Here is a 13,425-nt window from a genome sequence, read left to right on the forward strand (position 1 = left end):
TCAGCAGCATGTGACTTTTGTTGGGAACTGGGTAAGGCAATTTGACAAGCAAGTATATAAGAAAACCCAGCGCTAGCACTTTAAGGTAGAAGAGGCAGTAGGAACCGCGTGCTCGACAGTGCACCTTCTCAGCAAGATACCCCAATAGGAGACAGCGTTTTCAGCCATCTAGAAGGCCTAGAGTTTTCAGCATTTGAAGAACAGCCAGCGTTTTGCAGTTGCGGATCAAGCCCGGCAGCAGTACTCAGCAAAGACCTAGCATTTTTGCATCAAGCACCCAGATCAGTCTTAGCGTTTTTGCATCAGCATGACCTACTAGTGTTTTGCACATTCACCGCGACGGAACCACCAGAAGCACCAGCGTTTTCAGTTTTCAGCAATCAGACATCGCAGTTGAAGTCCCAAACCTCACGGATCTCATCTTCCCACAACCGCACGGTCAGATCCAGCGTAGTTTGCAGATTCAGCCCAGATTCAGCCTGGAAAATGCAGATTTCAGCATCTGCGTTTTCAGCGCGTCGTCGTCGCATCGTCGCCATTGACATCGTCATCGACATAGAGTCAAAATTCAGCAGATAGAAGATTTGCAGATTTCAGCCATTAGAGTTTTCAGATTTCAGCCCGTCTCGTTGTCGTCCTCATCGTCGTCGACATCGTCGGCAAGTCGAAAGCATTGTAGAGATTTGTGCAATCAATAGTAGACCGCTCTCGCCATAGAGAGTGGGGCCTTCGGAGGAGGGTTTGACAACATTCTGGTGTCGTATTCTCTTCTCTCTCTATCTCTCAGTCTCAGCACCTTCATTCATAGTGTTCACCCACTTTGTTTATGTCCATTGCACTCTCTCACTAAAGGAACGGGGTTTTGAGGGGCAAGGTGTCACGTGCACATCTAACCCTATGTGTACATGGACAAGCTACTTCATGACATGGTTTCAGTTCGGTTAGATTAAGAAGTGTTCTGGCACTTTTGTGAGTTTGTTCGCAAACCGTGCATGTCCAGACACTTAGAGTAGATGAATATCCTCTGGTTGCACACAACATGATCATGAATTTCCATCAGAACTCATCAGGAGCATGTGACTTTTGTTGGGAAACTTGGTAGGGCAATTTGACAAGCAAGTATATAAGAAAACCCAGCGCTAGCACTTTAAGGTAGAAGAGGCAGTAGGAACCGCGTGTTCAACAGCGCACCTTCTCAGCAAGACACCCCCAGCAGGAGACATAGCGTTTTCAGCCATCCAGAAGGCCTAGAGTTTTCAGCATTTGCAGAACAGCCAGTGTTTTGCAGTTGTGGATCAAGCCCGGCTGTAGTGCGGATAATGTGTCGTGCTCTCTACAGTGGGTGGTCCTCAGTGCAATGTGCATGACAATCTCACTCAAACAGACTGAAAAGCAAGGAAACAATAGACATCAAATGAGCTCACAAAGACACAACAACAGACCAAAACATATGACTCGACTATCTCAAAGAACCGATACAGACTCTGGAGTGGCAGCACACTCAGCTCCAGCCTAGGACTCACAGGTACAATGAGGGTGTCGAGGCTCAGATGTGCAGGGATGGTGAGTGCTGTGTATCGACTCTCCCCAGACAACTACGTTGGACCATATATCTAGAAGATGATCCCATGACCCAACAGCTGCCATCCATATATATAATCGTAAAGAGCCACTAATAACTAATTGGTGGGTGACATGGCCACGATGTCCACTAGACCACCGTCTGTATCCCCTGCCACGTGTCACTGCCCAGCCAAGAGAGTTCGTGCAGTCCGGTGTGAACCAGCCTCGGCCAACTGTAACTTGTCCTGTGAAAGTGACAGTGTAGCCTGCTACAGGTTGCCCGCCACAAGACAGCTCACCATCTCGGTGAGAGGAAATACTGAAAAAACTTGAAAGAAAATCAGTAGGTGTTGTAGCAGGGCTACAATGTCACTGCACAGGACAGACAGTTAGACAGTTGGTTACAGTTGGTCTGGTTCACACTGGACGGACCCTCTGGGTTGGGGAGTGACACGTGGCATGGAACTGACAGTGGTCTAGTTGGTCTGGTTCACACTGGACGGACCCTCTGGGCTGGGGAGTGACACGTGGCAGGGAACTGACAGTGGTCTAGTGGACATCCTAGCCAGGTCACCACCACCACTCAGTTTGGAGATAGACTTCGTTGATTGGACATTTATGAGCCGTTGGTGGCTCTTTATGATTTTACATATGAGTAGTCGTTTGGGTCATTACCATCATCATCTTCATATATGCTCCAACGTAGTCGTTTAGTGCGAGTATATACACAGAGCACTTATTCACCATCCCGGCACATCTGAGCCTCGACACCCCATTGTACCTGAGAGTCCTGGGCTGGAACTGAGTGTGCTGCCACGCCAGAGTCTCTATCAGTTCTTTGAGATAGTCGAGTCATTTGTTGTGGTCTACTGTTGCTGTTGTGTCTCTGTGAGATCAGTTGTTGTCTATTGTTTCCTGTTTTCAGTCTGTTTTGAGTGAGATTGTCACGCGCATTGCATTGAGAAGCACCCAATGTAGAGAGCACGACACACTATCTGCGCTACAGGTGCTCTCATTTTGGCGATCAAGGTGGGACCTCAACTGAAATCTCACTCTGTGAGGTACAAATCTTGAAGCTAGTTGGGTCTATCTAGCTTCGCCTAGCTTGCCTTGCACTGTTCTCCTCTCGCCTGGTCCAATTAGTCTAGTCCTCCCTCGCCCTAGTCATCTCTCGCCCTAGTCCAACCAGTCCTCGTCCCTGGTCTAGTCCTCCTCATCCCTGGTCCAACCTGGTCTAGTCACTTGCCTGGTCTAGTAGAGTCTAGACCAGTCTTCAACCAGTTCAAGGTTTTCTTGCCCAAACCTTGGTTGGATTGGTGGTCACTGCATGACACATACAAGGCGGTCAGTCGAGCGTCAAAGCGCACTACTGAGCCCTCTGAAGTACTATAATAGAAGACGACCTTTGGTACCTAGTAGAAGTCCATCAACCTCATCACCCATACCTCCACATACATCACCCATTCCTTCGTCAGGTTCCACATCTTCCAGATCACCTTCTCCAGTAAAGCTCTCTCCTATTCTGCTACAGCAGGCTATTGAGCAACAGGCTTAGCAAGGGGCCATGGAGGCTTTGGCAAGTGTTTTGGCCAAGGTGAACATCAAGTTCCCCACCTTCAAAGGACTCTCTTCAGAAGATGCTGACGACCATGCAAGGAGGTTTGTATCTCTCTGTAGGGGTCGTGGTCTTAATAGAGAGGATGCTTATTTGGTACTCTTTCCATCTACCTTGGATAGCTTAGTAGACAAATGATACAACCAGTTTGTAGAAAACCATTTTGCAACTTGGGCAGCCTTAAGACAACAGTTCTGTGCAACATTCAGGCCAGGTGACTATCAAGAGAAGGTTTTGGATGAGTTGGCCAACATGGTGCTCCAGCCAGAGGAGACATTTGCAGAATTTATGACGAAAACCAAGTCTCTGGTTGCCAAGCTTCTCCAACAACCCGGTGAATTTATGGTTAAGAAGTGGATAGACAAGACACTTCCCAAAACTTCTCAGCAAAAACTCCGAGAGAGCCTCCGACCCGATGCCACTTTGGAGGAGTTCATCGCAGCTGCTACTAGGATAGAGGGGGCTAGGAAGTTGTTCACCAACTGTAGCACAGATAGTGTGTCGTGCTCTCTACAATGGGTGCTCCTCAGTGCAATGTGCGTGACAATCTCACTCAAAACAGACTTAAAACAAGAAACAATAGACAACAACTGAGCTCACAGAGACGCAACATCAACAGTAGACCACAACAAATGACTCAACTATCTCAAAGAACTGATATAGACTCTAGCGTGGCAGCACACTCAGGTCCAGCCCAGGACTTTCAGATACAATGGGGTGTCGAGGCTCAGATGTGTAGGGATGGTGAATCAATGCTCAAACCAGTAGGTACCGCATGTACATCTTTCCTGAAGCAGGTGCTTGGCCCACCCATGCAAGAAATGATTGCAGCTGGCAAGAGAATTCAACACTTGGAGGAGGAGGTTTCTATGCTCGAACACAGGATGGCGGATTCTTATGCAGAGATGATGACGGTTCAGGAGAATTCTAAGAAGTTCCAAGTAGAGTGTGAAGAGCTGCAGCAAACTCTTGGCACTTCTCGAGCTGAAAACCAATGAAGTGTAGTTGCTTTGAAAGAGACATATGAGAGGCTCCTGAAGGAGTTGCAGAGGCCAGTCGTAGTTGTTGAGGAAGAGCATGAAGGGTTCACAAAGCAGATTGATATACAAACTCCTTGACGAGAATTCTTGGGTTACAAAGGGAGCTTGAGGCTACTGAAGGCACAATGTGGATCAGTGGGGTGGGGGAGATGAGGCTGAGGCTGAGGCTGAGGCTGGGAGGGGTGGGGAAGTTTAGATAGGGGCCAGGGGGAGGGTTTACTAGATAGGGGCGAGAGGGGGGACTGGTTAGGGGCGAGAGGGGTGGGTAGGGGAGAGGGAGACTGGTTAGGGGCGAGGGGAAGGGAGGGGGTGGGTAGGGGCGAGGGGGCTGGGTAGGGGCGAGGGAATGTGAGGGGAGGGTAGGGGCGAGAGGGGTTGGTTAGGGGCGAGAGGGGCTGGGTAGGGGCGAGGGAATGAGAGGGGGAGGGTAGGGGCGAGGGGAAGGTGAGGGGAGGGTAGGGGCGAGGGGGGCTGGGTAGGGGCGAGGGAATGTGAGGGGAAGGGTAGGGGCGAGGGGAAGGGAGGGGGGTGGGTAGGGGCGAGAGACTGTGAGGGGGTGGGTAGGGGAGAGGGGACGGTGAGGGGGTAGGTAGGGGCGAGTGCAAGAGGGGTGGGTAGGGGGCGAGGGCAGGGAGGGGGTGGGGTGAATAGGGCGAGAGCTGGGCAAGGGGACGAGGAGTGGCGGGGGATGATGGAGCTCGCTCTCCTCCACCAGCCTACAGTTACCGTTTAAGCTTCTTGCTACATTCTGTATGAAATACCGTCTGCTTTAGAAGCGGCCGGTGAGTTATACTGAGCTTCACCATCGCTTATTGTTACTAATTGCAACCCAAAGTCAATATGAGAAAAGATATGCCAAGGCGACACCGCCCTACCGCACAGCCGATCATTATGCTTGTGCCTGTGGAAAGCGACAATTTCATCTGCTGAACAATAGAATGCGGGAACCGGCACCAAGGGAGGATTCTGTAGGAGCCGGCACCAATGGAGGAGGGCTTGCCGCCGCCAGGAGCCTACAGCAGCAGGGGACAACATTAGTGCCTGCTCTCTATTGTTTTGGTGGCTCTCTTGTAGAGGATGGGAACAACAATTTTCGGCGCTCTTGATGATCTCTTTGCCACAATTGTGAACCCTAAGGATGTGGGCATTCTGATTGTGGGTAAGGTCGAGGGGATAAGGGTAGATAGGTACAAGTAAGGAGCAGACAGCTATCAAGATCTTGGAATTCATCTTGTAGGACGGGCTCTGAGAAGGGAGTTTGCTAGACACAGAGGAGAGCTTTCTTCTGGTCGAAGAAGAAGGAGACACCAAAGGGGTTGATGTTTGAGGGGGAGAGAACTCCTGTAGAGGAGATTTCTTCCTGCTTCTATGCTTCTTCAAAGGCTCAGGTGGCTCATTAAGTTTAGTAACTATGGAAACGTTTGAAAAGGGTGTACCTTCAGGCAAAGAGTGAATAGAGACTCCATAACAAGGCATAGACTTGGTAGCATCCAACCACTCCAACACCAACAGATCCTCATCCAATCCGTCAAGTAGAGTAGGCTGTTCATGTTCAGGGTTGGTTTCCATTGACAAAGAAACTTGCTGCACCACGGGATCCATAGCTCCTTCTAAGAGAATGTGTTGCATCGGGAAGCCAGAAGTATGTATCCACATTGCATCGTTTCCCCAATCATGGAGTGCTTTAGTGTGTCGCAGCCATGGTCTTCCAATAAGCAAGGGAAATCCGCCCTCAACCTCGGGAAGACGAACCACCACAAAATGCAAGTTAAAAGTAAAGTTTTGTACCTGCAGAGGCACATTGTCCACTATGCCCACTGGGTATACTGACCGTTGGTCGACCAATGTAACTGTGAAGGGAGCAGGGCGAGTAGGCTGTAGACCTCGAGCTAACATAGTGAACTCGGGCATCAGGTTGATGCCAGATCCACCATCCACTATTACTCCCAAGAATTGCCGACCCAAAACGGACACTGTCAGGCGACGGCTTCTATAATCAGTGAGTGCAGCAGCGGGATTGGATATCATATAGGACTCTGACGGTCGCACTGGGAGGTGCCCGCCGCTAGGACCTGCTCCAGGGTAAAGTGACTGAATAACTGCAAGGGTTTCACTTCTGAAACTCGCATCTAGTCGCAACATGTCATAGAGAGACACTTGTTGGAAAGTTTTCTTCAAGACTGTCTCTGCTGTAAGCTTCTCTTTTTCTACCTGTTGTTCCTCTGGTACCTTGATCTTCTGTAGGTCGGAAACTGCTTCCAAGAAAGCTTCATCAATATCGAAGAGCAAAGATTTGGATTCTTTCATGGCAGAGGGGGATGGCTTGTTAACAGCTGCAGGCAGGGTATCCACTGGTGTAAGAATGTGTGGGGGCTAAGACTGGAATGCTAAGACTGAGAGCGGCTCTCTGGGCCCGGGTGAGGACGCCCGATGACTGCTCTGCCAACTGCGGCGATTTATTTTGAGGTGTAACCACGTGGGTAGAAGGGGGCGGCTGAGAAACGGTGCTCACTGCTATCAAATTGAGCTAGGGAAAGGCAAACTCGTTTTGGCTTTGACTTGAGTTCGAAGCCGTGGATGCACGAAGTTTAGGGCAATCTTTACTGTAGTGATCCTTCGTTTCAGGGCAATGATGGCAAGGAGGGGACCCTTCTGGCAGGGGGCATTTGCTTTGGTAATGCCCATATTCCCCGCATCCGTAGCACAAAATGGGCCGATTCAAAGGGCGAGTCGACGGATGAGGTGGTCCTTGCTCCTGGTGCATGGAGTTGGAGGTGGAGGCATAGAAGTTTTGAGGGGATGAGGGAGCATGGGTAGGATAAAAGCTGTGAGACGGAAAAGTGCTCTCCATACCTTGCATAGGAGGGGCTGCCAATAAAGGTGGCATGTGGTGTGGATGGCCACAGGGAGAAACCATATTGGATGCCGGAGCTGCCCCCTGTTGAAGAGTATGACCAAGGCTTTGCTGTATTTGTCGCAATCCCTTGAGGTAGTAGCAATCCTTGTCCTCATGACCAGACTTTTCACAGAAGTGGCAGTAAATCCGAAGGGGACAGTCCTGTGGAGGCTGTCATGGAGAGCGGCATGAGGTGCACCATACCATAGCCTTAGTCTCTTGCTGAGACCTAAGCTCTCTCTTTATTTGATCCAAAGCGTCGTGATGTGGGGGCTTCTCCTGTCTGAGGGAGATTTACTTCTCCTCTTGAAGAGCTCTCTGTAACTTTAGGGCTTCCGGTTCCCTGCGTAAAGAAGTTATCGGATCAGAAGGACTTTCCGAAAACACTGAGGTGGTCTCTACCTGAGGGGAGTTGGTGAACAGCCTCCTAGCCCCCTCTATCCTAGTAGCAGCTGCGATGAATTCCTCCAGAGTGGCGTCGGGTCGGAGGCTCTCTCGGAGTTTTTGCTGAGAGGTTTTGGGAGCGCCTTCTCCACCCACTTCTTACCATGAATTCACCGGGTTGCTAGGGAAGCTTGGCAACCAGAGACTTTGTCTTAGTCATAAGCTCTACAAAAGTCTCCTCTGGCTGGAGCACCATGTTGGCCAACTCATCCAAAACCTTCTCTTGATAGTCACCTGGCCTGAATGTTGCACAGAACTGTTGTCTTAAGGCTGCCCAAGTTGCAAAATGGTTCTCTGCAAACTGGCTGTACCATTTGTCTGCTAAGCCATCCAAGGTGGATGGAAAGAGTACCAAATAAGCATCTTCCCTGTTAAGACCACGACCCCTACAGAGAGATACAAACCTCCTTGCATGGTCGTCAGCATCTTCTGAAGAGAGTCCTTTGAAGGTGGGGAACTTGATGTTCACCTTGGCCAAAACACTTGCCAAAGCCTCCATGGCCCCCTTGCTAAGCCTGTTGCTCAGTAGCCTGCTGTAGCAGAATAGGAGAGAGCTTTACTGGAGAAGGTGATCTGGAAGATGTGGAACCAGAGGGAGAAATGGGTGATGTCGTATGTGGAGGTATGGGTGATGAGGTTGATGGACTTCTACTAGGTACCAAGGGTCGTCTTCTGTTGTAGTACTTCAGAGGACTCAGTAGTGCGCTTTGACGCTCGACTGACCTCCTTGTATGTGTCATGCAACTACCACCAATCCAATGGGCAAGAAAACCTTGAACTAGCTGAAGACTGGTCTAGACTCTACTAGACCAGGTAAATGACTAGACCAGGCTGGACCAGGGACGAGGAGGACTAGACCAGGGTCGAGAAGAACTAGACTAGGGACGAGGAGAACTAGACCAGGGATGAGGACTGATTGGACCAGGCTAGAGAGACCAGACCAATTGGACCAAGGCGAGATAGGACCAGACCAGATGGACCAGGGCGAGAGAGGACCAAACCATTACACAGTGCCAGGCAAAGTAGGCAAAGCTAGATAAACCCAACTAGCTTCAAGATGTGCACCTCACAGAGAGTGAGACTTCAGTTGAGATCCCACCGTGATCGCCAAAATGAGAGCACATGTAGCGTAGATAGTGTGTCGTGCTCTCTACAGTGGGTGTTCCTCAGTGCAATGTGCGTGACAATCTCACTCAAAACAGACTTAAAACAAGAAACAATAGACAACAACTGAGCTCACAGAGACGCAATAGCAACAGTAGACCACAACAAATGACTCGACTATCTCAAAGAACTGATACAGACTCTGGCGTGGCACCACACTCAGCTCCAGCCCAAGACTCTCAGATACAATGGGGTGTCGAGGCTCAGATGTGCAGGGATGGTGAATCAATGCTCTATGTATAGACTCACTGCTCTCGACGACGATGTTGGGCCAGAGGTGAAGAAGATGATGATAATGACCCAACGACCCATAAATGTCAGCCACCTAAGCCAATCTGCAAAGTGAGTGGTGGTGGTGACCTGGCCACGATGTCCACTAGAACACCGTCCGTATCCTGCCACGTGTCCCTGCCCAGCCCAGAGAGTCAGTCCAGTGTGCACCAGACTAGACCAACTGTACTAACTGAGTGTCCTGTGAAAGTGACACTGTAGCCTGCTACACCAACCCCCCTCACATAGAGACTCCCTCTGTGTTTTCGAAAAGTCCTGCTGATCCATTGACTTCTTTGCGCAAAGAACTTGAAGCCCTAAAACTACAACACGCTCTCCAAGAAGAGAAATCAATCTCTCTTAGACAAGAGAAACCACCACATCTTGAAGCTTTGGATCAAATCAAGAGAGAGCTAGAAGAGCTTCGGTCTCAGCAGGAGACTAAAGCTACGGTATGGTGCAGCTCTTGTCGCTCTCCAGGGCATCCTCCACAGGACTGTCCCCTTTGGGCTTATTGCCACTTCTGCGAAAAATCTGGGCACAAAGACAAGGATTGCTACTATATCAAGGGATTGCAACAAATTCAACAAAGTCTAGGTCCTTCTCTCCAACAAGGGCTAGCACTTGCATCCAACATGGTCTCACCCTATGGCCATCAAAACCCGTTGCCACCTCTGCTGACAACACCTCCTATGCAGCAAGGTATGCACAATAACTTTGCATCTCCCAGCTTTTATCATGCTAGTACTCCTTCAATCCCCCAAAGCTTCTACACGTCAGTATCTAGTCCCACAGCAAGGGCAGAGACAACCTCGCCCCTCCAATAGGCCAATTTTGTGCTACAGGTGCGGAGAGTATGGACATTATCAGAGCAAATGTCCGTTGCCAAAAGGGTCCCCTCCTTGCCGACATTGTCCTGAAGCTAAGGATCACTATAGTAAGGACTGCCCAAAACAACAAGCATCCACATCTGCAAGCATAAACCAAAACCAGCAAGAGTTTACATTCCCAAAGCTTAACCTCATCACAGTCAGCACCATTCCACAGGCCCTGCCTTCCACTCTTGTAGTTGTCTCTCGAGATGGGTTGCAGCAAGTGGAAGAGCCGGTTGGTGTGCTCACACGGGCACAGAGAGCTACTCTTGGGCTCAGCCTCCTTGGTCTAATTTTTACATCTCCTATCACACAAATGAGTCAAACTCCCTTAGTAGCTGACAAACCAGCAGATAGTGTCAAGAGCCACCCTACCTCGCTTCTATCAGATATTGATGGTGCTTTCATGGAAGCAGTAGAGGATTTGCAGAAGCTTAAGATGCCATAGCAAGATCTAATCAAAGGAAACAAGCCCACAGCAGTGTCTACCTTGAAAAACACCTTTCAGCAAGTGTCATTGTATGACATGCTTCGACTTGAGGCAAATTTTAGAAGTGACACCCTTTCCATCATCCAGTCTTTGTACCCTGGTGGAGGGCCTAGTGGCAGCCACCTACCTGTGCAGCCCTTGGAGTCCTACATGATTTCATATCCAACTGCTCCCCTCACCGACTACAAAAGTCCTCGTCTCACTGTGTCTATTCTTGGGCATCAATTCTCAGGCGTCATAGTGGATGGTGGATCTGGGATCAATCTGATGCCAGAATTTACTATGTTGGCCTTAGGTCTGCAGCCTACCCGCCCTGCTCCATTCACTGTTACATTAGCAGACCAGAGGACAGTCTACCCTGTGGGCATAGTAGAGAAGGTGCCTCTGATGGTACAAGACTTCACATTTAGCTTGGATTTTGTGGTGGTCAGTCTTTCTCAGGTGGAGGGAGGATTTCCTTTGCTAATTGGTAGACAATGGTTGCGGCATACTAAGGCACTTCATGATTGGGGAAACGACGCCATGTGGATACATTCTCCTGGCTCCCCCATGCAACCAATTCGGCTCGAAGGAGGTATGGATCCAGTGGTTCACCACAGCTCATTGTCAGTACAGTCCAACCCCGACCCTGAGCAGCCCATCCCACCTGACGGGTCTGACGAAGACCTATTGCAGTGGTTGGAAGCTACCGCCTCGATGCCATGCTATGTGGTCTCTATTCAAAACTCACATGTGCCAGTACCTCTCACTCTCCCTGCTCCTCAGGCGGACACCAATGTCCCAAGTCCTACAACAGACAGTGTACAAGTTGAAGAAGTAAGTGTGTTAGTCTCTGATTCTCATGATTCAAATGTTCCTCTGATAAAAGCCGTCAGCCTCGGGAAACCTATAACACATCACTGAAGAGGGAAGAAATCTCCTCTGCATGAACTCGCCAAAGATTCCCCCCTTCCTCTAACATCTCCCAGGTCCGACACCCCGCCCCCTCAAAAGCACTCTGTTAAGTCTATGTCTGAAGATTTACCCTTCGAGGAGCTTCCACCAAGATGGTTACAAGAAGAGTATGTGGAGTTTCCAATCGATCAAACACCAGCACATGATGTCTTGAAGCTCCAAGAGGCAGCTCAGTTCACAACTTCTAAAGTACCCTCCACAGTTACACCTCTTGACCCTGTCAAAAAAGTCAACTTGGGCGACCCTGACAACCCTCAGCACGTCCTCTTAGCAGCTTGGTTATGAGAGCATCCCACATTACTTGATCAGGTAGTTTCTTTTATTCACTCTTTTAATGATGTTTTTGCTTGGTCCTACAAGGATTTGGAAGAGATCCCACCAGAATTGGGTCTCCACACTATCCCTCTGATTGAAAGGGCTAAGCCTGTCAGAGTCCGAGCTTATAAGCTCAACCCAAAGTATGCAGAGGCTGTCAAGTCAGAGCTCGAAAAAATGCAAGAGGCAGGGATCATTGTACCTGTGGAGCACTCTGAGTAGTTATCACCCATGGTGATAGCGCCTAAGAAGCAGTCCAATAAAATTCGTGTGCGCGTAGATTACCGCGCTCTGAATAAGGTAATTATCCCAGATGTTTCCTCACACCTTTTACTGAGCGTGTGCTCGAAGATGTAGCTGGGCATGTTTTGTACAGTTTCATGGATGGGTTTAGTGGATACAATCAGTTGGGCATCCAATCCTGTGATCAGCTGAAAAACGGCCTTTGTGACTCCCTCTTGTATTTTTATCTACACTAGAATGTCTTTTGGGTTGAAAAACGCTCCACCTTCTTTCACTTAGTTAAAGAAGAGGTTCGTAACATGCAACATTATGAGATCTGGGGCATAAACTACACACATCAAATCTTTGGAGACAAAGAACACGGTTCCTATAAAACACATTGAGATCTTGCCTTGTAATTGCCGGATGTTTTGCTTTAATTGATAAAACACAGTAACTTTTTGCCTGCTTTCATGTTAAAACAAGAACCGAGCACTTAAAGAAGGGGCCCAGCTTTCAAAAATTAATGAAGTTTCCCAAGTAGGTGTGTTGAGAACCACCACAAGAAGTAAATCTAAAAAAGAGGGATTCTTACAACAATGAGAGACTGATTAAGTTTCTGAAAGAGGTAGGTATATGACCTGTCAGCTTATTGAAGCTCAAATCTCTAAAAGAAGAAACGAAACCAGAGGGTATGCAGCGACAGTTGGATGCATTACACAGTTTTGCAGAAGATAGTGGATTGTATTTAAACCTTGGTAAAACCAAGATTATGGTGTTTAACACCACACCACAGTGGATCAGAGATCAACACCGACTTTCACATATGGTCAGGAGATTGTAGAGTTTACAGATGCATACACTTACCTTGGTGTTGTCTTCACTGGGCTGGTTTTCTTTCGGGAGAGTAGCAGAGACTAGATTGACTAGAGCTTTTGCGGCCTTGGGAGGCTTGGAGAGGATGTGTTCGCAAGTTCAGTTTCAGCAACCTCGGACAAAGTTATGGCTCTTTGATACTTTAGTAGCCTCAGCTATGTCGTATGGGGTGAAAATATGGGGACCTTCTGTAGGCCAAGATGGTTGGAGACGTATGGAGAAGCCCTTGGTATCTATCATCTCTCGACTGATCAAAGCCAAGGCCTCCGTACCCCACGTTATTATTCAAGTAGAGGTAGCTGCCCCTCCTATGGAGATTGAGGCGCTTACCAGATGAGACAGATATGCTAGACTAGCCCTTGTCTTCGAGACAGTTAGGTCTTTAGGGGGACACTTCATGCTAGTATGCACAAATGACATCATGGTTTCAGACGCATGGCTTCACCATGGACAGCAGGCTGCCCCCTTTCCAATACTCTCTTCAGGCACCCTCGATGTCTCTTACACAGGTGGAGATTACTAGACTCATTCGTCAAGACCTGATCCAGCTGGATACCAGGAGGACAAGGATAGAGCCGCTACAGGAGTTGTGCACGAAGATGGCTTTCTATAAAGAGCATCTTCTCCACCTCACAGGAGATGGGTTTGTGATTTGACCCAGCTACACGGACACACATATGTCTCATGGTTTGCAGTGTGCCATT

General features: G+C 48.9%; 1 protein-coding gene across 1 annotated transcript in view; it reads right to left on the bottom strand.

Moving 5' to 3' along the window:
* Window positions 1–12,524, bottom strand: part of LOC147453064 (putative LRR receptor-like serine/threonine-protein kinase At1g56140) — a 120,908-nt gene extending 108,384 nt beyond the window's left edge. The window contains exon 1 of the mRNA XM_086518568.1: window positions 12,441–12,524. The gene's annotated coding sequence lies outside the window, so the exon portion shown is untranslated. The remainder of the gene's footprint in view (window positions 1–12,440) is intronic.
* Between the last annotated feature and the right edge of the window lie 901 nt (window positions 12,525–13,425).

Source organism: Adiantum capillus-veneris, chromosome 8 (assembly GCF_014529385.1).
Source record: "Adiantum capillus-veneris isolate H3 chromosome 8, ASM1452938v2, whole genome shotgun sequence".
Taxonomy (NCBI): domain Eukaryota; kingdom Viridiplantae; phylum Streptophyta; class Polypodiopsida; order Polypodiales; family Pteridaceae; genus Adiantum; species Adiantum capillus-veneris.